Consider the following 22,776-nt stretch of genomic DNA (forward strand, 5'->3'; position numbering starts at 1 on the left):
ATTGGCTGCCAACACTCCCCAGGAACAGGGAAATGAGTGCCTCAGTCTTCAAGGATGATCTAGGTGGCTCTCTCACCTCTACTAAGGATCCTAAAGTGACTACCGCTTTGAGCCACCTGGGTTTGGATTGCTCGGTTACACAGCAGCAGATAACAGGATCATCATGTATGTGGGGTCCTCAGTCTCTGACCAGGACAGTGATATTGCTTCATAGCTGTTTCATAAATGCTACAATGAAATATTTCAAAAAGTATTAATTTAAATACATTCTTCAAACTTCATTAGGGAATTGAGAGTCCAAGACCTCTTTCTGTTACATATCTAGACATGTACAGGGATGTAAGTTTAGGGTTCAAGGCTTTTCCAAGTAGATGTGGAGAGTGCCACATCTTTCTCTGTTTTCTCCCCCCATTTCTTTTTCTGTTTTCCCCTTTATATTATAGTCCTTTTGATGCTACCTATAACCTTGTAAAAAGGAATATGAAGAGATTGGTAAATAGGGAGTTGAGAGTGGTGGTGTTTGGGGTCATTTTTCCTCCTTCAGAATGGAGTGGATCATATGCCATATATCACTTGGGGGATATGTCTCTTCACAAGGACAGAGAACTTCAGAAGTTTGACCTTGCTAAAAAGATGCTATTTTCTGGTCTTCTACCACAGAGAAGAAACTGGCTTTTCACAGAAAAATTTCAGCTGTTTCTAAATGGAGAGTGAATAGAATCTTCACTGTACTACAGTGAAAATGTAGACTTCATGGAAGGAAAAATGATTCTGAAATTATACCTAAGTTGAATCAGATAGTGCATGAAGAGAACCTAACTTCTGCATATTGCAGTTTTGTCCCTTGCTATTGTAAATCTAATATGGTCAAGAAAACTCAGATACATCAAGAAGCTTTCTGTGAATTCTTTGTAATCTGATTCATAGTTTTGCATCCCTGACCTTCTCTGGTGTGTTTTTGGGTATATATAGAGTGGACTGATGAACAGACCAGAGGAAGAATGTAGAAACATCAACAAAGAAATGTTAACTAGTTCACAAGACTAACTCAACTACAATCTCTTCTGTGCATTGGAATTACAGACCTGAAGAAGGATCCAATCCCAGTCCCCTCCCCATGAGTCAAGGGAGGCCCAGAGGATTTAAATAACTTGTCAAATAACCCATTGCCAATTGTTGGCAAAATGGTATTAGGAAAACAGCCATTGTGTTGTGACTACATTAACTCCTTTTAGAATCGTATTCTTCCCCAAGAGCTGAATAAGACAGGTGGTTTGGGCCTCATGGAACTTATTCAAGACAATCTAGTAAGACTGAATTAAAAAAACAGTACCCTGTGATAGAGAAGGGAGTTAATTGGATGGCAATCACATTAAACTTTCCTGAGCATAGTCTTACTTATTGAACCTAATGTTAGAGCTAGCATAGTTTCCTCTAGGATAACATTCTAAGGGGAGAGAAGTTTGCTCTTCTTTACTTTTATTAAAGAAGCTAGAGACTAAGTTCACAGGTTTTGTTTCTGTTATGTTGCTGCCAGCTTTGTTTCTGTTCTCACAGAAACCCGGCAGCTGGCTAGTTAAATAAATCTCAGTTCTTCCTGCTAGAGTTGGTAGCTTATGAAAGGTTTGTTAGTCTGATTTTTGTCATCAGGGAGAGTCATTTGTTTACTCTGCTTTCCTTGGTTTAAACTCTTTATCAGGTGGGACTGATTGTTGATATGAGGCAAACAGAAAGATAGGTAAGTTGATATATGGATATAGACAATTCTGGCATTTTGGAAATAGTATTTAGAAGAAGGCTGCAGACAAATATCAGGCCAAGATACAGTTATATTTTCTGTATAAACTTGAGAGGAATAACAACTGAATAAGAAACATACCTGAAGACAAGATCGGATGGGAATGTATTAGGACAAGCTCTGTAAAATCACCTGTATCAAACTACTTTTAACCTACAAAAATGGCAATTTTTTCTAATTCAACCAAACATACTTTGTTGCCTATATCAAAATCAGTTTGATTTAATATTTATTTCTTTATTTTTGAGCAAATGCCCTGTTAAGAGCTTTGGGCAAACTTACCCCTGCATGATTAGTTTCCTTATTTGAAAAGTGGAAATAATAATAGGTTTTATGTATGTATGTATTTGAAAAAAATCAGGATATTTATCCTGGCACACATTGGCTTACTACTTAGATTTTCCACAGCCAAGAACCCTAGGGGCCAACCTCAGGTACTGGCTAATGCCTTTAACGTGTTCCTTGGATTCCTTAAGCCTCTCTTGCTCAATCTCTTAGTCACAGATTGTAATCAGTCTGTTCTCAGCTGCCTGCAGCTCAAATCATTGGCTCTAGCACATTTATATTGCATTTTTAAAAAAGATTTTATCCATTTATTTGATAGAGATCACAAGTAGGCAGAGAGGCAGGCAGAGAGAGAGGGGGAAGCAGGCTCCCCGCTGAGCAGAGAGCCTAATGCCGGTCTCGATCTCAGGACCCCAGGATCATGACCTGAGCTGAAGGCAGAGGCTTTAATCCACTGAGCCACCCAGGCGCCTCTTATATTGCATTTAAAAAAGAAGATTTTATTTATTTATTTGACAGAGTTCAGAAGTAGGCAGGGAGGCAGGCAGAGAGAGAGGGGAAAGAAGGCTCCCCACTGAGCAGAGAGCCCAATGTGGACTTGATCCCAGGACCCTGAGATCATGACCTGACCTGAAGACAGAGGCTTATCCCACTGAGCCACCCAGGTGCTCCTTATATTGCATCTTTTAATCTTCAAGCTCTGCCATTTTGTTTTTATTTTTCATTTTATTGAGATATAATTGACATATAGCACAATATGAGTTTAAGGTACATAGCATAATTGCTTGCTGTATATGACATCCCTAGTAGTTACATATTTTATATCTAAAAGTTTGTACCTTTTCACTGACATTCATCAAAACCTGCCTCCCTCACTCCAACCTTCTGCCTCTGGTAACCACAGATTTGATCTCTATTTCAATGAGTTTGGGTTTTTGGTTTGTGTCTTTGTTTGTTTTTTAGATTCCATATTTAAATGAGATTGTACAGTATTTATTCTCTCTGACTTATTTCACTTAGTGTAATGGCCTGAAGGTCTGACCAATGGCAAGTCTCAAGTGGCAGGATTTCTTCCTTTTTTATGGCTGAATAATACCTAAATAGATACATAGATATATATACATGTCGATCACAATTTCTTGACCCATTCATCCATCAATGGACACTTAGGTGTTTCCCTTATCTTGACTATTGTAAATAATGCTGCAATCTCTGACTTATAGATCAGCGTTCACAACCCAGCATGCATAGTAGAATGACCCAGACAGCTTTTAAAATGTACCAATGTGTGGAATCTACCCTTCAGCTCCTAAATCCATTGGTTGTAGGGTCCAAGATACTAGGATTTTCTCAGAAGCTCCTTAGGTGATTCTAATAGGCAGCCTGGGCTGAGAACCAAAGTGCCCTGAGAAATTACTCCATGCCTATACATCTTTTTACTTATTTATTTTTTAATGTAAGCTGTATGCCCAGTCTGGAGCTCAAACTTGTGACCCCAAGATCAAGGGTCACATGCTCTGCCAGTTGAACCAGTGAGGTACCCCTTGCTTACACATCTTGATCAATGTTTTTCTTCTCTCTCCCAAGGCCCCAGGATCCTGAGGACTTACCCCATGTCATACTTACACTTTTTGTCTGGTTTTTGCATCTAGTCTTTTTCATCTCATTCCCAATCATGAATCTGTAAGTTATTCATGAGGAAGAAGTTTTTCCCATAGAAGAAAGGTGCTGACACTGTAAACTGGAGGGTTCTTGGGTAGGGAGAGCTTGGGTCACTGCTAGTGGGATTCTCCTGTTCCAGTGGGAACCCCAAGAAACTTGAATGTAGCTTTAAGAACTACGCAGAGATACAGGAGATAAGCAGTCTCCTGAAACATGCCAGTGGGGGTGGGGGTACTCTGAGATGTGTCACTGTTCTTTCATTTTTGTTCTCACTCATCTTGGTACAACCTGAAGTGCAGGACACAAGCCCTTGTCCGTTATTACTGTCTTTGCTGGGCCAGTTACCCTCTCCTCATGCTGACAGCTGGAATTTTATCCATGCCTTAATTCTTTTTTTTTTTTTTTAAGATTTTATTCATTCATTTGACAGACAGAGTTCACAGGTAGGCAGAGAGGCAGGCAGAGAGAGAGGAAAGGAAGCAGGCTCCCTGCTGAGCAGAGAGCCCAATACGGGGCTCAATCCAAGGACCCTGGGATCATGACCCGAGCCAGAGGCAGAGGCTTTCACTCACTGAGCCACCCGGGCGCCCCTTATCCATGCCTTAATTCTAAATTCTACCTGCCCCACAAAGCCTTTCCTGATCATCCCCCTGCCTGTCTCAGGTATTGTTTGGAACTTCCACAGCATATGGCAGCAGCCAGAGTAGAAAGAGCTGTGGAATGGGAACCAGGCCAGGTTCTGCATAAAAACCAATAGTGTCTAAGCATCTATATTCACAGTATCTGTTGACTGAATGACTGATTGCATGAATGAATGGTCTTGGGTGAGAAACTTTTCTGAGTCTCCATTTCTTTTTTTTTTTGGAATAGGGACATTAAAGAGAGGTGTTTTTTTGTTTTGTTTTCTTAGAGTGGTCCTTGGGAATGCCTGTATCAAAAATCCCTTGGGGTTCTTGTTTAAATGCTGAGTCTGCCTTCCTATCTGAATCACCATTGCTGGAGGCCTAAGAAAGTTTAACATTGCACCCCAAGTGATTATTATGCTCAATAAAATGGAATCACCATTGAATTGGTTATTTGTTCAATGAAAGTAACATGATGGCAGTCCAAATATAAAACCTTGGACGTCATAGAAATGGGAAATACTTTTTGTGGAAGGTTGATGGAAGTGATCCCTTGGTTGGAAATTGTTAAGTAGTGGAAAATAGTTGAAGTGCTCCAGGAACATTAGGATGGTCTGCAGGTGGGAAGACGTTGGTCACAGTGATAGTGGTACGTGTGAATCTCATCAGTTATTCACATATCCTCCCCTTTGTAGGTGATAATTATGCATTAAATACCTTGCTCATTAGGCTAAGGCAAGCACTGGGGATCTAGGGGGTGATTTTTGCCACATCAGTTCCATGTAGACGTGGCCATTATTATTGCTCATATTTGGCAGTGTTGGTCCGGAACCAGGAACCAGAATCCCTAAGAGGTAACTGAGTCCAATTTCCAAGATACTCAACTGTATTTGTACAAAATCTTGACTCTATATCATCCCTTCTTTTTCCACTGAGGTCTATAGATTCTGGTTTCCAGAAGAATGACTTCTAAATTTTAAAAATGAAGTAAGGGAGAAGATCTACTTTTAAAGATTTTTTAGTAGATATCTTTGCTGTGATGTTTCAAATCTAAGCAGGGGCTACATGTTATATTACAGGTTTTTTTAGACTGAAATTCTCCTAAAGATATAAAATTACCAGCTGTGATGACTTTATTCATGGCTGAATCAGCATTTGGCTTCAGATGAAACTTCTAAAGTCATCAAAGAAAGAGCAGACTTGCTGTGATTCTGATTAATTGTCAGAGACCTTCTTGTAAGAAAAGCTGGCTTTTATTTCTGACTATATTACTGAGCCCCTCTGTGATCTGAAGTATGTTAAAGAGCTTTGGGATATCTAGGTTTCACATTCTGTAAAATGGAGATAAAAATACATTGCATACATCTTTCAGAAGCACCATGAGGATTAACGAGATAATGTTAGCAGGCATATTAAAGTCACCTTTTTTTTTTTTTTTTTTTTTTGTATTCAGACTTCTGATTCATTACTCATACTAAAAAAAGGGTCATGTATTAAGGGAAAAAAAAAAAGAAACTATGAAGGATTAAGATTATAGTGAGCTATAATAGTAATTTCCCCTAAAAGAATGAGCAGATGACAAGGAGGATTATTAAGCTCCTACATATAAATCTTTCCTTTTACTTAAATTCCATGTTTTGTCTCTACTTTAGAAAAGAATTTTTTACAATGCTAGGAATCTTGATCCATATGCCAGACTATCTGTTTAATGTAAAAACCACGAAAAGGGACTGAAACCTTATATTATCAGTAATAATTTGCTTTACTGAGTAATGAGGGTGATATCCCTAAGCAAGTAATAAGCCCAGCGCCCAGCTCTGGGCTGAGTGTTGTTATCTCATCTCTGGGACAACTCAGTCCCTGTTGGAAGAAATTCATGAACCAAAATTCATGGACTGAGGGTAGGAAAGGAGCTATCCATCATCACAGGCCCATCCATCATGCTGTTGCCCCACATCGTGTCAGGAGTTTGCCTGCCATGAATTTCTTCAGTGGCTGTATTTCATAAGTTGATCCTGGTGATCAGACAGGGTCACCCTGAAACCCCATCTGGAGAGTCAGGCATCACATGGCTGCCTGTCACTTCCAGATTGATGGCTATCCCAGCATCTGTAGGTTTTAAAGATATGGAAAGCAGCTTAGAAAAAGCTCAAGGAGCAGTTCGGCAGCTAAGTGGACACAAATGACAGGAATGGTGGGCTGAGGGGGAGAAGAGTGGCTGTGGGGAAAAAGCGAAGCAGAAAAAAACAGGAAATAAAACACGGGGGAAGAGACATATATAAGCAAAGTCGGGGAAGGGGGTACCAGAATGACAGTAAAAATGAGGATAAAAGGAAAAGAAAGCACCCTGGGACAGAAGTCAGCCAGAAAGATAATCATGTAGCATTCACTGAGAGGAGAGGTTTGGAGGCAAATTCTCCGCAGAATCCCCGTGTCAAATGTACATGCATCTGCTTTCCCAGGAGCCTGTCATTTTCAGGGATTCTGCATCTCTTCCCCATCTAGTCCTTTCAGTAAGCAAGGCCAATGTGATCTCTGTTCTTCGTGTGAGGAAAGGCACCAGGTTTATTGTGAAGCAGATAAAGCGGGAGCTGTAGGGCACTTCAGGAGCACAGGTTCCTTCCAAGGCTCTAGGAAGGGCCCTAACAATGTGGTTACATCCTCAAGCATTTCCGTAAACTTTACAAGAGGAGCCATAGTCCAGATTACTGCTGTCTTTTTCCTTTCTGACTTCTCCATCATGTGTCACCTCCTGTTGGGTGACCTTGGAGCATTTTTGGCAACTGGCTGAGTGATGTTGAGTTGAGGATGCATTTAGATGACGTGTAGTGGAATATGTTTAGGTGTTTTTAGGTTATTTCCATGAGTGGATAAGTTGCTGCTAGCTGTTCCCGGGTGGAGTAGCTTTCCAGATACGCCTGTGGTGCCCTTTTGCTCCCACTCAGTCTCCAGTTCTGAGAGCCCTTGGCTCTGTGGACAGTAGAGAAGAAAGAAGGCTTGAAATGAAGGGAAGAAGCTAGTTTGGGGGGATGTTTTCTAGTCATTGGATGTGTGAGATTATAAGCAGACCATGAAAAGACATGCAGAAACGTGAGTGGGTATTACCAAGTGAGAGAAGCCAATCTGAAAAGTCTCCACACTATATGATTCCAACTGATGGACATTCTGGAAGAAGCAAGAAGACAGTAAAAAGATCTGTCGTTACCAGGGGTTATGTGTGTGTGCGTGTGACAGGGATGGCAGGCAGGGAGGTGATGAGTCAGACTGCACAGAGGATTTTCAGGGCAGTAAAAACACTTTTGTATTATAATGATGGATCAGTGTCACCATACATTTGTCCAAACCCATAAAAGGTACACCACCAAGAGTGAACCCTGAAGTAAACTGGTCTTTGGGTGATTATAATATGGAAATGTACATTCATCTTTGAAATGAAACTAAGAATGAGGCATTCTGATGAGTGATGCGGGTAATGGAGGAGGCTCTATATGTGTGGGGGTGGTGGGTAATGGTAAATTTCTGTCTCTTCCTCTCAATTTTCTTTTAATCTTAAATTGCTCTAAAAAATGTCTTAATAAGGGACGCCTGGGTGGCTCAGTTGGTTAAGCAGCTGCCTTCGGCTCAGGTCATGATCCCAGCGTCCTGGGATCGAGTCCCACGTCGGGCTCCTTGCTCCACAGGGAACCTGCTTCTCCCTCTGACTCTGCCTTCCACTTTGTCTGCCTGTGCTCGCTCTCGCTCGCTCTCTCTCTGACAAATAAATAAATAAAATCTTTAAAAAAAAAAAAAAAAAAAAGTCTTAATAAGACACACCTGAGTGGCTCAGTCAGTTAATCATCTGCCTTCAGCTCGGGTCATGATCCCCGGGTCCTGGGATTGAGAGCCCCACATCAGGCTCCTTGCTCAGTGGGGAGCCAGTTTCTCTCTCTGCCTGCTACTCCCCCTGTTTGTTTGCTCTCTCTCTCTCTGACAAATAAATAAAATCTTTTTAAAAAAGTCTTAACAAAATTGGAAACCCAGTAAAAATACAAAAATGTCAAAAAAAAAAAAAATAAGCCGTGGGAATTCAGTTGTTTTTGAAGCCTTGTCAAAATGGCACTTCCTTCTGTTCAGTAATTTACTTGATAATGTGGCACATATAATTATAGGTACATCATTTTTCTTCTTGATGGGAATCCCACAAAATAGAATTTATTGTAATTGTTGTGTTTGTAAGGCAAAACCAGTACAAAGAGCAAGTACAACTAAGTGGGTGCTTTTTAAAAATGGGTGCCAGGGACACCTGGGTGGCTCAGTCAGTTAAGCCGCTGCCTTCAGCTCAGGTCATGATCCCAGGGTCCTGGGATCGAGTCCTGCATCAGGCTCCTTGCTCAGCAGGGAGCCTGCTTCTCTCTCTGCCTCTGCCTGCTTGTGTGTGCTCTCTCTCTGACAAATAAATAAACAAATGAAGTCTTCAAAAATAATAAAAAAAAAAATAAAAGTGGGTGCCAAAAAAAGTGGATGGCCAACCATCAATAAGAGAAAAACAAATTTCAATTAATAATTCTTTTTATTCCCTTTAAAAAATATTATGAAATTGTCATCATATGAAAAGATTATCTAAGAGTATGCAGCTGAAAATGTAGGAGGAAAAGTATTATAGCAGCATGTGAGGCAACATAAAAATATCTTATCAGCATTTTGTGAAACTGTGGTATTTGTTAGCTTTAAAATTGTTTTCGTTATGATTTAATTTTTTTAAAGATTTTATTTATTTATTTATTTGTCAGCGAGAGAGCGAGTGAGCACACAGGCAGGCAGAGTGGCAGCAGAGGCAGAGGGAGAAGCAGGCTCCCTGCTGAGCAAGGAGCCCCGACACGGGGCTCAATCCCAGGACGCTGGGATCATGACCTGAGCCGAAGGCAGCCGTTTATCCAACTAAGCCACCCAGGCATCCCATGATTTAATTTCTTGCTATAAGTACTTTCGTATTTAATTTTGGATTATAATTGTGTAATTTTTCTTTGAGTAGATCTCTAAATTGTATCTAATATTTAGGTTCCACAAAACCTAGATTTGATCCTGGACATAAGAGGTCAGATATATTTTTTCTGAGATCACATGGTGACTGGCAAAATAGACCGCACAGCTCAGAACAGCGGAGTTCTCTTCCGTGATCTGTCCATTCCTTGGTCTTTCTTTAGCTTTAAGAGAAAAGTGGAAGACAGTGCTACCCTGGCTATGTGATCCAGAACACACACACACTTTTAAAAAATCACAAAAAACATAAACATCACAAGAATGTAACCCAAGGGCGCCTGGGTCATTTAGTAGTTTGAGTGTCTGGCTCTTGATTTTGGCTCAGGTCATGATCTCAGGGTTGTGGGATCAAGCCCCATGTCACGCTCTGCACTTGGCGCACAGTTTGCTTAAGATTCTCTCTCTCCAGACTCTTTTTATTTTAATTTTTTTTTAGAGATTTTATTTATTTATTTGACAGAGAGAGATAACAAGCAGGCAGAGAGGCAGGCAGAGAGAGAAGAGAAAGCAGACTCCCTGCTGAGCAGAGAGCCTGATGTGGGGCCCGATCCTAGGACCCTGAGATCATGACCTGAGCCGAGGGCAGTGGCTTAACCCACTGAGCCACCCAGGCGCCCCAACTCTCCAGACTCTTAATCTCACAAAACAGACTGAGGGTTGATGGGGGGAGGGGAGGATGGAAAGGGTAGTGGGGTCATGGACATTGGGGACGGTATGTGCTATGGTGAGTGCTGTGAAATGTGTAAGCCTGATGATTCACAGACCTGTACCCCTGGGGCAAATAATACATTATATGTTAATAAAAATAGTTAATTAAAAAAGTAAATAAAAAGTAAGATAAAATTAAGATTCTCTCTCTCCCTCTGCCCCTCCCCCCACCCGTGTGTGTGTGTGTGTGTGTATATGGGACCGCATGCGTGCTCTTTTTCTCCCAAAATAAATAGAATCTTTTTTTTTTTAAATGAATGTGACCCAGAGGGAAATGACTAATAAGTCAATGATTTTATTAAGTGATAAATTTAGTTATTAAAAAAAATTAAAATGTAAAACAAAGTATTAACTGAGTTCATTACTTGTTTTCCTTTTATACAGAGATGAATAGAGAGTACAAATGTGTATTCAGCAGTCAACAGGAATAGTGCCAAACTCAAAAACAGTAAACCTTGATTAAAGACTGTGTTCCACTTCTAAGGAGCTTGGTGATCATGGCAGATTCTGTTCATTGTCTCCATGATTCCCTTCTGTTTTCTTCCGTTTAGTGCCCATTGCTCTGGTATATCCTCCAGCTTGACAACATTCTCCAGCCTTCCCGTAAGTTTTGGCCAGTGGGTTGTAGGTAAGAATGATGTGGGGAATTCTGTATAATGTTCTTACACAGTTCTTACCGTGTTCAAGAAGAGGTTATCTGCTTGTTCCTTTCATCTTTCCTTTCCCTACAGCGGGAATGCAGACTGCATTCACCTGTGAAGGGCAAAACCCAAGAAAGTGACAAGCTAGAAGGAGCCGAGGTCCTCAGACAATTCCATGCTGTCTCTAGACTGTGACATGAGAGAGAAATAAATAATCAAATGGGCTTTTTGGGAAGAGGTAGTAGCTAATGCTATGGTAGTAATCCTATTGCGATATCAAAATATACCAATCAGCATGTACATCCTAAATTTATATGTTAATTCTAGCTCCATTTTGTAGAAAAGATTTCTTTTGGATTTTGTTTTTATTAATTTATTTTTTTGAGCTGCTGTATTTTTGAAGGCTCCTTGCAAAAATAAGCTTGTAAAAATAGTTTGCATGGTAACCAACACAGTGAACTCTGGGCACGTTACTACCTCCCAAAGCTTCTGTTCCCTCACCCATAAAGTGGGACCATAATACCAATTCTGGCCATGCTTGCAGTCGCTCTATGTATTAAATTAAATCATGCAAATCAGAGATGAGCACACTGCATTGTAGAATATAAAATATTATTTATGTTTAGGTGTTATCACTATTGGGGGAAGAAGATGAAATGAAGGTTTTATTTATTTATTTATTTTTGAATGATCTTTTTATTTTGGAGTAAGTGTAGATTAACAAAGTAAGTGCAGAATTCTAGTATACGCTTAGCCAGTACTCCTGATGTTAACATTTTATATTCCTGTGGCACATTTTTTAAGACTAAAAAATCAGCATTGGTCTACTGCTACAAATCCAGACTATTTGAATTTCACTAGTTTTTCCACTAAATACCTTTTTTTTTCCTTCCAGGATCCCATCTGTGTGACAACATTGCATTAGTTGCCATATCTCTTGGTCCCTTTGGACTGGAGATTTTCTGTTTTCCTTATTTTTCATGACCTTGACAGGCCACCCCTGCCTTTCTTTATGACCCTGACAGTTTTAAGGGGTACTGGCTAGATATTCTGGGGAAGGTTCCTCCATTTGGGTTTTTCTGTTGTTGTTTTCATGATTTAATGATGGTGATGGCTTGGGCAATTTTATTTTTAGTGAAAAAAGTGAAGTAGGATAGAAAGGGATGAGGGGTTTTAAAAAAAAAATGAGAAAAAGAGAGACCAAGAGAAAGCAGACAAGTGAGAATAACCACTCTATTTAAATCTGACTGCCTAATTAGTTCTAACTACTGTCCTAGTTAGCATGTCCCTGTGGCACAGTAGAATTTTGTACATTGGCCTATTAAGGTACCTTTGAGAATGGCAAGAACGTACTCAGCTTCCTTGTCTCTCCTCATACCTCTGAATGAGCCCAAGTTGCCCACTTACTGTCCCTTCTATTTATTCTGGAAAAATAGCTAAAAAGCACTAGGTTTGAATCTGGAACTTGATGGTGGCTAGGTTTTCAGTGGGGTGGGCATCTTGTCCAGTGGAATAGAAAATAATCAATTTTTAAATTTAATGTAATTTTTTTTTTTAAGCAAAACTGTTCACTGACAGCTTCAAAGTCATAGCGAGCTAGCTGGCAAACCCTTAGCACATTGAGAAGCCTTCTCTCTCTCTCTCTGGAGAGAGAGAAGGTAGATAGGGCACAGGAGGAGAGGGAGAGAGGAACATTACAAAGGCAAGTAACAATTATAGGTAAGAAAAAAGATGAGATTTGGTGAATTTAGGATTTTGAAGATAAGTCTCAATGAACAGGGAAGCTAAAATCTTTCCTTGGATGCTGGTCTATAGTCTGACTCCTCTGACATAATAAAGGGAAAGTAATATTTTGAAGTTGTTTTTTTTTTTTTTTTTAAAGCAGTCTCTAGGTCTCTAGGGGCACCTGGGTGGCTCAGCTGGTTAAGCATCTGTCTTTGGCTCAGGTCAGGATCCCAGGATGCTGGGATCGAGTCCCATATCCGGCTCCCTGCTCAGTGAGGAGCCTGATTCTCCCACTCTCTCTGCTGCTCTCCCTGCTTGTTCTCTTTTGCTCTCTCTGTCAAAGAAATAAAATCTTAAAAAAAAATAATAATCTCTACGTCCCACTTGGGGCTCTAACTCACAACCCTAAGATCAAGAGTCCCATGATCTTGTTATTGAGCCAGCCAGGTATCCCAGAAAGTAATGTTTTGATTGGGACCAGAATTATCTGACATATTTCATTTTGTATTTACTTTTCAAGTTGATCAAACCCTGGGTAAGAGTCTGCTAGGCAATATTGTTTTTAATATTTTCAGTAAAGGTATCCATCTTAAATAGCATTAGAATTGCCTAAAAATGGGCTGCCTGCCTGGGTGGCTCAGTCAGTTAACTGTCTGCCTTTGGCTCGGGTCATGATCCCAGGATCCTGGGATAGAGCCCTGCATTAGGCTCCTTGCTCAGTGGGGAGCTTGCTTCTCCCTCTGCCTGCCACCCCTGTACTCATGCTCTCTCTCTTTTTCTGACAAATAAATAAAATCTTGAAAAAAAAAAGAATTAACTAAAAATGCTTACTACGTAATTTCTTTTCTAACTATATAAAGTGTTGAGTATAGAAAATTGGCGAGCGCATGCACGCACCACCTATATTTTAAAAATCTAGCTAGAGAAAACTATGATTGGGAAGGTTCTGATTTTGATTAAATTCCAGAGTTCAGTCTTCAAAGAGCTCTTTTGGCTGAGTGATCAAATCCAACCCACAGATAGCTCTGTACTGTTATCTTTCATCTAACATCCATCGCTGGATATCTTGTCTGGGCTCAAAAGGCCACACCCCAGAGAATACTTGGCGTATATGATCTTTGTCAACACCCGCTTTTCTCTGTCTATACCTGGCTTCCCTCTGACCATTAGTCTCCCTGTTGAGTATGATTTCCCTCTATCTCCGTTCACCCCCACACCTCAGCCTAACTCACTCCTCCTTCAGACTCAGCCCAGTTTTTACCACATCCTGCTGAGTGTGCTTCTTAAATGCATCTCAGTATCATCCATATCTCCCTGTACTATTGGGGTCTGACACTACTAGTCTTCTGGTGTGACACTCCATTACCTCTTTTCTTTTCTTTCTTTTTTAAAGCTTGTGTATGTATGTATTTAATCTCTACACTTATCGTGGGGCTTGTACTCATGGCCCTGAGATCAAGGGTCACATGCTGTTTGGACTGAGCTACCCATGTGCCCTTCTACTACCTCTTTTCTGCAGGACTAATGCACAATCTCCAGTGAAGCTGGCTGGAGTAGTATCTCTGATACATGATTCTCTTTGTACCAGTTCCACATGTGGCTTTTACGTGGCTTCATTCTCCTACTCCAAAAGAAAAAAAAAATCAAAATTCCTGAAAAACACTGATAATACATCTAGCTTTGCTAGATTTGGTCTATCCATATTTTTCGAGCAGAAAATTTGACATGTCTACCTTGTTGTCCTTATTCCCCATCTCTCCTGCCTTCCCTCCCTTGTCTGTCTGTCTGTCTGTATGTATATATTTATCTGGCACATGCCCAGTATGCAGCCCCACTCAGGGCTTGAACTCAACCTTGAGATCAGACCTGAGTGGAAATTAAGAGTCAGATGCTTAACCAACTGAGTCACCCAGGTGCCCCTCATCACCCCTTGTCTTTCTCATTTCCTTCCTCACTGTTGATGCCTCAGCCATTTTTTTCAGTTTCTAGAAGATGCCCTGTTCTTTCCCTTTCTTCCCAAGACCTTCACTTACTCTCCAAATCCCTTTTCTCTCATCCTTCAGGATTCAAGCCCCCAGTCAGCCCCCAGGAGACTCTCTCTGACCTTCCTCTTCTACTAGTTTAGGTTGGGTTTCTCTACTGTGCATTCATAGCACTCTCAATCTCTTTAGTAAAGAAATCCTTTTTTGTGATTATTGGTGGGCTCGTTAAATATTTTGTAAATAAGTAAATTTCTTAACTATTTCAAAGTAGCATACATTCTAAACCCCTCACAGGCCACATTATAGAGGAGTAGAAGATTCACCAGAGTTGCAAAATTATGGCAAATAAATGGTAGCAGGGTCTCATATCTATTCCTTCTTCTTAGTGTAAGTTTTCCATTACTCTACAATATTATTATTTTTTAAAGATTTTATTTATTTATTTGACAGACAGAGATCACAAGTAGGCAGAGAGGCAGGCAGAGAGAGAGAAGGAAGCAGTCTCCCTGCTGAGCAGAGAGCCTACGCGGGGCTTGATCACGGGACCTGGGATCATGACCTGAGCCAAAGGCAGAGGCTTTAACCCACTAAGCCACACAGGCACCCTACAATATTATTGACAACAGTTTTGCATTGCACTTTAAACCCATAGAAAAATTTCTTTTTGATAGTATATGCTCAGAATTTAATTTTCTCTACCCTCTTTTCTCATATTAAATGAGAGCCCACAGTAGGAGGAACTGGGTGGTATAGTTGAGCATGTTATAATTTTCATGGAAGGAGTTAAGCATGCCTGGGATTACTCACAAGAGATCACTGGCTGTACCTGATAACAATCTTGGTTTTGTTACATACCTGCATATGTAGTTATATTCTTAAACGCATATCCAAATGCAGTTAACTATAACAACTATGGAAGGGGTTGCATGCTTCTAGAGAATGAAATATATCATAAAACAAAATGTATAATTGTGGATTGTTAGTAGAAATTCCAAAAAGATTCATAATTGCTGATCTATTTCTTCTCTTCTAGCCACTTTTGTTTTCAAGCTTCTAATGTATCTACACCTAACATATTCCCCCGCCCTCCATTTTGGCAAATGTGGTATGTTTGATTATTATTCTTTTCCCTTTGAAAACATACATATTTTCCCTTGACTATTTCTAGAAGAATAGTTTTCAGTTTTTAGTTATAAAAAACAGCTTTAAATTTAATTCTGAAAAAATTTGCTTTTGCAGCTAGAAAGTTGCTGTTCTTTGGAAGCTATTGAACACAGCTCACAAACTTCCATCATCTGTGTGTTCACATTAAGAGAAAAAGTGCATTTAGATCTATTTATAGGGTTATGTCGCTAGAGATTTGGTGTTTAATTCCAACTGAACATTGTAAATTCTGGGAAAACATACAAGTATGTCTTGGTATTTGCATTATGACTGTGATTGACTTGCTGTGACATTCCATCCTCCTAATGAATATAAAATCATTGCTAACATGTCCTCATTCAGCAGAAATACATAAACAATGAAGGAAAGTAATTAAATTTTAGCTTACACTTGACTGAGTGGTTACCGGTTTTGGGCAGCAGCCACAAAAAGCCAGGCAATCTCCCATGGTGCCAGGCTATCAGCACTTTCCAGCAGTGACAGGTGACTATGGTTTTCTTCTTAGAGAAGTTCCCAAATATTTCATAAAAAGTCCTTAAGGTCAAATAAAACATATATTCTCTTGGTTGTGAGAATGCATTCTGTAAACATCCTTTCTGTGCACTTTCTGGTTTGTGGTTGCCATGGAGTCCCCTTCTTTCCTGTTGGTAGGGACTTCCTTATTCCAGCTGCCAGAATCTTATGGCCACTCACACCCAGGCCTTCACACGCACGCCAGCTCCCTCCATCCGCCCCACTGCCGGCACTACCCATCTCGTCATGCCTCTTTTCTTGATGCCAGAGCAGAGTTGAATTTCATAACTCTGGGAATATGATGTACTTGGGCCAGTCTCAGTTGGAACTCTAAATGTGTTTCCCTTTAGGAATTCATGTGGTAGAATTCCTCCATGAAGGGTTGAATAGGTTCTCTCCTCTGCCTTGGGACCAAATCATCACATAATAATGGTTGTGTAGAAAGTATGTTAGCAACTGACTTGGTGGGTATACGTGGGCAACTCAGTCAGTTAAGCGTCTGCCTTCAGCTCAGGTCATGATCCCAGAGTCCTGGGATCCAGTCCCACGTTGGGCTCCTTGCCCAGTGGGGACCCTTCTGCCTACCGCTTCCCCTGCTTGTGCGTGCGAGCTCTCTCTCTGACAAATAAATAAATTTTAAAAAACACTCAAAAAACAAAACTGACAGGGGGTTGGGGTGGAGATGATTTGGGGAAAACTGAAATTGCCTGGACTTCCAGCACTATTCATATTCCTATACTATTTATATTCACTTAGTATCAAAATGATTGTGATTAGGGATGCCTCAGCGGATCAGTCAGTTAAGTGTCATGATTTCAGGGCTGTGAAACCTGCTTAAGATTATGTCTTTCTCCAATTAGCATATGATCTCCCTGATATGAGGAATTTGAGAGGCAACGTGGGGAGTGTGGGGGGTAGGGAAGGAAAAAATGAAACAAGATGGGATTGGGAGGGAGACAAACCGTAAGAGATTCTTAATCTCACAAAACAAATTGAGGGTTGCTGGGGGGAGGGGGGTTGGGAGAAGGGGGGGTGGGGTTATGGACATTGGGGAGGGTATGTGCTATGGTGAGTGCTGTGAAGTGTGTAAACCTGGCGATTCACAGACCTGTACCCTGGGGGCAAATAATACATTATGTGATTTTTTAAAAAATTAAAAAAATTTAAAAAAAATTTTGTCTTTATCTATATGGTCCTCCCCATGCTTAAAAAAAAAAGAAAGAAAGAAAAGCAGTTTGTATTTTAAAAAAAGAATTGTGATTTGTGATTTTAAGAAATATAGCAATTTTGAAACAATCAATGAAGACTATTATTATAGGCATGATAGAGCAATCAAGTCAAAAGTGAATATCAAGGCTTGAAAGACTGACGTCTGAGTCTAGCCTTCTTCCCATATTTACAAAGTGTTGTAATTCTAGAATTTCACCAAAGATTAAGTATGTGAAGTCTGTGAAATCAAGATGACTGGGAATAATCTTGAGTTTGACTTTTCTCTTTTACCACTCCTACCCCTAAAACCTAATATACATTCAGAAAGTAGATTTAGAAGTAAATGGTGTTTCATTAGGTTACCTAAGTGTGGATTTTTTGTTTTGTTTTGTTTTGTAGAGAGGAAGAAGGAGAGAGAGAATCTCAAGCAGGTTCCATGCCCAGCTCAGAGCGGGATGCTGGGCTTGATCTCACAACCCTGAGATCATGACCTGAGCCCAAATCAAGAGTTAGACATTTGACTGAGCCATGCAGGTACCTCTCTTTATGTTGTTGTTGTTGTTGTTTTTAATATATAGGTTTTTATTTTATTTAAAAATATTTAAATTTTAACATGAAGTGCTCTATTGTTTAATGTTTAATGTTAGCATACAGTGTTGTATTAGTTTCAAGTGTATGATAAAGTAATTCTATGTTATTTATGTTTTTAAAAAAATTATCCCTAAAGGAAATGTCTATTGAGCCCTAATCACTGTGCCCTTTGGGGATTAGTGAGAATAAATGGGTGAGAAAGAAAACAAGTATTTGTATTGGTGAACCTGAATGTACAGGTTAGAAAGGTCCTGTGGCTACAGGAATGGGGATGGATTTCATTAATTAAAATTAAAAACTTGGAGTGGAAACCACATGGGAAAGAAATCTCTAGAGGAAAGAGAGAACAGCTTCTCAGACAAGAATTAAGTAAGTGGCCAAAAATGGTCTATCACATAATTGTATAATTATTTGGATAGTTTCTTCGATGAAAGAAAGATAGTTTGGGAACTAATGGAGAACAGACTAATAGGGGCAAATAAGTTAACAGATGAACGACTTTTCTTCTTCAGCTGAAGCCTTCCTATTGCTGTGTTACCCTTTTTAATGGATCATGGAAATGCAGTTTTCTCTAAAGAGGAGGTCTCTAGTGTATGAGTTACATCTTTAAATATTTTATTTGCACTTTAATTTTTTTGCCTTTCTAAAGGGAGCTTTATAGTAAGATACTTTATTTTCTTTTCTTTTTAAGATTTTATTTATTTATTTAACAGAGAGAGGGAGAAGCAGACTCCCCGCTGAGCAGAAAGCCTGACGTGGGGCTCAATCCCAGGACCCTGAAACCATGACCTCAGCTGAAGGCAGAGGCTTAACCCACCTGAGCCACCCAGGCACCCCTATAGAATGATACTTTCAGAAGTATCAGGGGAATCATGAGTAACAAGAGGTTGGGACAGGCTGAGAAGCCTCAGGACAGACTGTGAGTTTGAGGAGCTGAGAGTGCAGAAAGGAGACTGCATCTTTGTATAGAAACACCTGTTATGGGGGGAGAGAAAGTGGTGAAGGGTGCCCTGCTTACAGAAAAGAAATCAAAGTCAAATGTCATGCCAAACTAGTGTTAAAGAGATAACAGGCTCCAAATGGAATCACTTGTACTAAGACCCATGTCTGCAAATGAAGACTTACTACTTATCCTAATTGTAGTTGCAGCCTCTCCCCAAAACGTAATCTTTAACCAGTTGGTCTGGAATTATTTGGCCAGCACTAGTGAGGTGATCTGCCTGATGTACCCCTGCATTCCTCCAAAGGGGGGTAACCTTGCCTGAAACTATCCAGTCTTTGCCAGAGGAACTTCTTGCTCTGACTCCTTCTGCCTCTAAGTCTTCCATTTTGTCCAGCTCCTTCGAATTCCTTCCCATCTGCTAAAATGGGATGCTGCCCCATTCATGAATCATAAAGTCAATTTGATCTTTAAATTTACTCAGTGGAGTTTTGTTTTTTTAACATGAGAGAGAAGGCAAGGTTGAGAGTCCAGGAAACTAGGTCTGGATTTAGTGGGTTTGATGTCCAAAGATTCAGGTCCATTTTAAGAGACTCATAAAGAAAAAGATCTAAAACGTTAACGAGAATTGTAGGCTAATAGAACTCAGTTGAAATCTAGGTCTGTGGGTGTCCCAGGGCTTCATCGACAGGAAGAACAGAGAAGGTGAGATGTGGGTAGGCAAGAGCAGGCAATGGTATGAATGAGTTTTTATTATTTACCATAAAAGAAATGAGTCTTATAAATATTACACCAAACCCTGACTTTAAAGAAAGTAATGTCTAGTAATTATCTAGTAATGTTACAGAGAAGTATTCCTGATGACTGGAGGAGACAGGAGACAGGAAACTGAACAAAGGATGTTGCCAGTATCCAGCTGGGTCTGGGACTTCCTCGAGGAATGGACTCGTCTTAATTCCTCTGGGTCTTTAGAACTTAGAACTTGGAGCAGATTCGTGGCTCAGTGAAGTGTTGACTCTTCTTGATAGGATCCTTTAAAAGTCTTCCATAGTGACCTGGGGGGAGCAGAAACAGATCTGAATGAGTTAAAACAAGTTCTAGGTATAATGAGTCACAGAGTATCAAAGTGTTAGCCGAGGGGCTGAATTTGGCCTGTAGACTTCGGATCCTTGTTTGTTGTTGTTGTTTTGTTTTGTTTGTCTTTGGCTTAATCAGCTCAGACTTTTAAAAAGCAATGAATTTTGAGTCCTTGGAAGGGAGGTGCACCCTTCAGTTTGCCTTACTTACTCTATGACACAATTGTTTTACCAGTCTCATACCTGAAGCTACTTGAGTTTGTCTCTTGGTCACAACCCGTGAAACAAAGAAGCATGGTCAGCTGAGTGAGCTGACATCAGTAAGCTAATGTAAAAAACAAAATTTCAGAAGTTTCCACAGGATATTTTCAAACTCCCATCACTGCCTCAGAACCAGGGGCAGATGGCTACATTGTCTTTTCTGTTCAGTTAGCGTCTTCAATACCCAGGTGCCTGTCAATAGAAGCCTAGAACCTCCTTTTTATTTTTATTTATTTACTTTTATTTTTTAAAAAAGATTTATTTATTTATCTTTATTTACTTGAGTGAGAGAGAGCGCACGCACAGAGGGAGAGGGAGAAGCAGACTCTGAGTGCAGAGTCTGACATGAGACTCCATTCCAAGACCCCGAGACTATGACTTGAGCCCCAGTTGGATGCTCAACCACCTGAGCCACCCAGGCATTCCTGCATTCACATTTTCCATGCGAAGCTTTGCATTTACTCAGAAAAAAAAACCAGGTCTAAAGAAATTTATAAAGAAAGATATCAGATTTAGTAATCTGGGCAAATTCTGTGCAATACTTACTTGAATTACAAATTATGTGAGTGAGGCTGTAGAAGCTTATTTTTTGGAAAGCTCTCTTTTACCAAGTATAATAATGAGGTCAATTGCCACAACATTGTAGATGCTGAGGACTTTCCAAGAAGGTACTCTGGGAAGATTCTAAATAGGAGTGATCAAATCCTAGCCAATTAAAGTTTTTTTTTTTCTTTTTAAAATCAATTTTACCAATGAAATTCCATCTGGCTGAATTGAGAAAGTAATTTATTTTACTAAATTATAAATATATTAACAAATAGAAACATCTAAATCACATGCCTGTTCCTTTTCTGATACACTATAAATCTGAGCTTCCCAGGTAAATACTCAATAAAAAGGCTTTAGACCCAGGGTTTCTACTACTGGCCTTCTACATATTTAAGTATAGAAATATTTTAGAAAATTACAGACACTTATGATTTTAATTTATATTTTTTTTAGCTTTGACTGAAAGGAAATTAATTATGGCCTAATTTGCATGTGCTTATAGAGATTCTGTTTAAAATTTTAAAATTTTTATTTTAAAAATAATAACATGCACTCTATGTTAATTAACTAGAATTTAAATAAAAATTTGAAAAAAAAAAACCAGACCTGCTTGATTAACATACCTATAAAATTCTGTGCACTGAGGAGTATCCTTCCCCCCCAACCTCCCTGTTATCCCAGTTGGCACCCTCATTCCAATAAGGTCACTGTATTTATTCCATTAATCCTGGATTTTTTTTGTATTTTTTGTAGGGGAGAGAGAGGGAGGGAGAGAATGAAATGAGAATTAACTTTATAATATATAAATAAATACACATGTTATTCTCTGTCCTTTTTATATAAATGGCAGACAGCATAGGATACAAATTGTTCTACATTTTTTCATATTTATTGATATATTTTGCAGCTAATTATATAAGAGTACATAAATAGCTTCCTCATTCTTTTTATAGGTGCACTATATTATTTGGGGTTGTTTCCAGTTTTATGCTGTTACAAAAATTGCATCAGTGAGTAACTGTGTACAAATACCACTTTACAAATGTGCAGGTATTTCTATAAAATAAAAAGTTAGAATTGGAATTGTTAATTCCAAGAGTAGGTTATGAATTTGTTATTCTTGTAGATGTTGTCCATTTACATTCCATTAGGGGTTGTACCAAGTTAGAGTCCCACCAATTTATGAGAGTGCCAGTTTTTCCACACTTTAATCAACACTGTGTATTATCAAACTTTCGGTTTTTAAATCCATCCAGCAGATAAAAATGATAGTTTCAATCTCTATTCCTTATTTTATGAGGAGCATTGCACCTCATTTTCATATATTTGAGACCCATTTATATTTCCTTTTTGGTGAATTATCTACTTATATCCTTTATCCATTTGTATTGCCTTTTTTTTTAATTTGTTGAAACACACTTTTTATTTAAGGAATATTAGGTTTTATCTGCAATACATTTTGAATATCTTTACTAATTTGTCATTTGTTTTGATTTGGCTTATACGCTTTCTGTTTTTGATTCTCTGGTTTGTTTTGTTTTATCACACAGATGTTTTGATTGACTATGTGATTGAATTTATCAATTTTTTAAAGATTTTATTTGTTTTTGTATTTGAGACAGAGCAGAGTGAGAGAGCACAAGCAGTGGGGGGGGGGTGGTCAGAGGGGCAAAGGGAGAGGGAGAAGAAGACACCCCACCGAGCAGGGAGCCTGATGCAGCGCTCGATTCTAGGACCTCAAGATCATGACCTGAGCTGAAGACAGATGCATAATGGACTGAGCTACCCAAGCACCCCTAATTTGCTCTTCTTTTAAAATTTCTGAATGTTGGAGTCCTCGTCAGAAAAGTCTTCCCTTGTTTTCTTCTGTAGATTTATGGCTCTATTTTCTATTTCATTTTCTGATTCATTAAGAATTTTTTCTGGTGTGCATTGTGAAATGTAGTTTCTATGCTAATCCCCCCACAGAAGACTACCTACTTGTCCCAGCAACATATATTAAATAGTGTGTCTTTTCCCTACTGATCTGA

At 39.5% G+C, this 22,776-nt stretch overlaps 1 long non-coding RNA gene across 2 annotated transcripts in view; it reads left to right on the forward strand.

The window, feature by feature from the left end:
• Positions 1-22,238, forward strand: part of LOC131825269 (uncharacterized) — a 91,710-nt gene extending 69,472 nt beyond the window's left edge. For both annotated transcript variants that reach the window (XR_009351183.1, XR_009351184.1), the window contains exon 5: positions 17,729-22,238. This is a non-coding gene — a long non-coding RNA (uncharacterized LOC131825269). The remainder of the gene's footprint in view (positions 1-17,728) is intronic.
• The last annotated feature ends 538 nt before the right edge of the window (positions 22,239-22,776 follow it).

The sequence above is a fragment of the Mustela lutreola genome, chromosome 2 (assembly GCF_030435805.1).
Source record: "Mustela lutreola isolate mMusLut2 chromosome 2, mMusLut2.pri, whole genome shotgun sequence".
In the NCBI taxonomy this organism is placed as follows: domain Eukaryota; kingdom Metazoa; phylum Chordata; class Mammalia; order Carnivora; family Mustelidae; genus Mustela; species Mustela lutreola.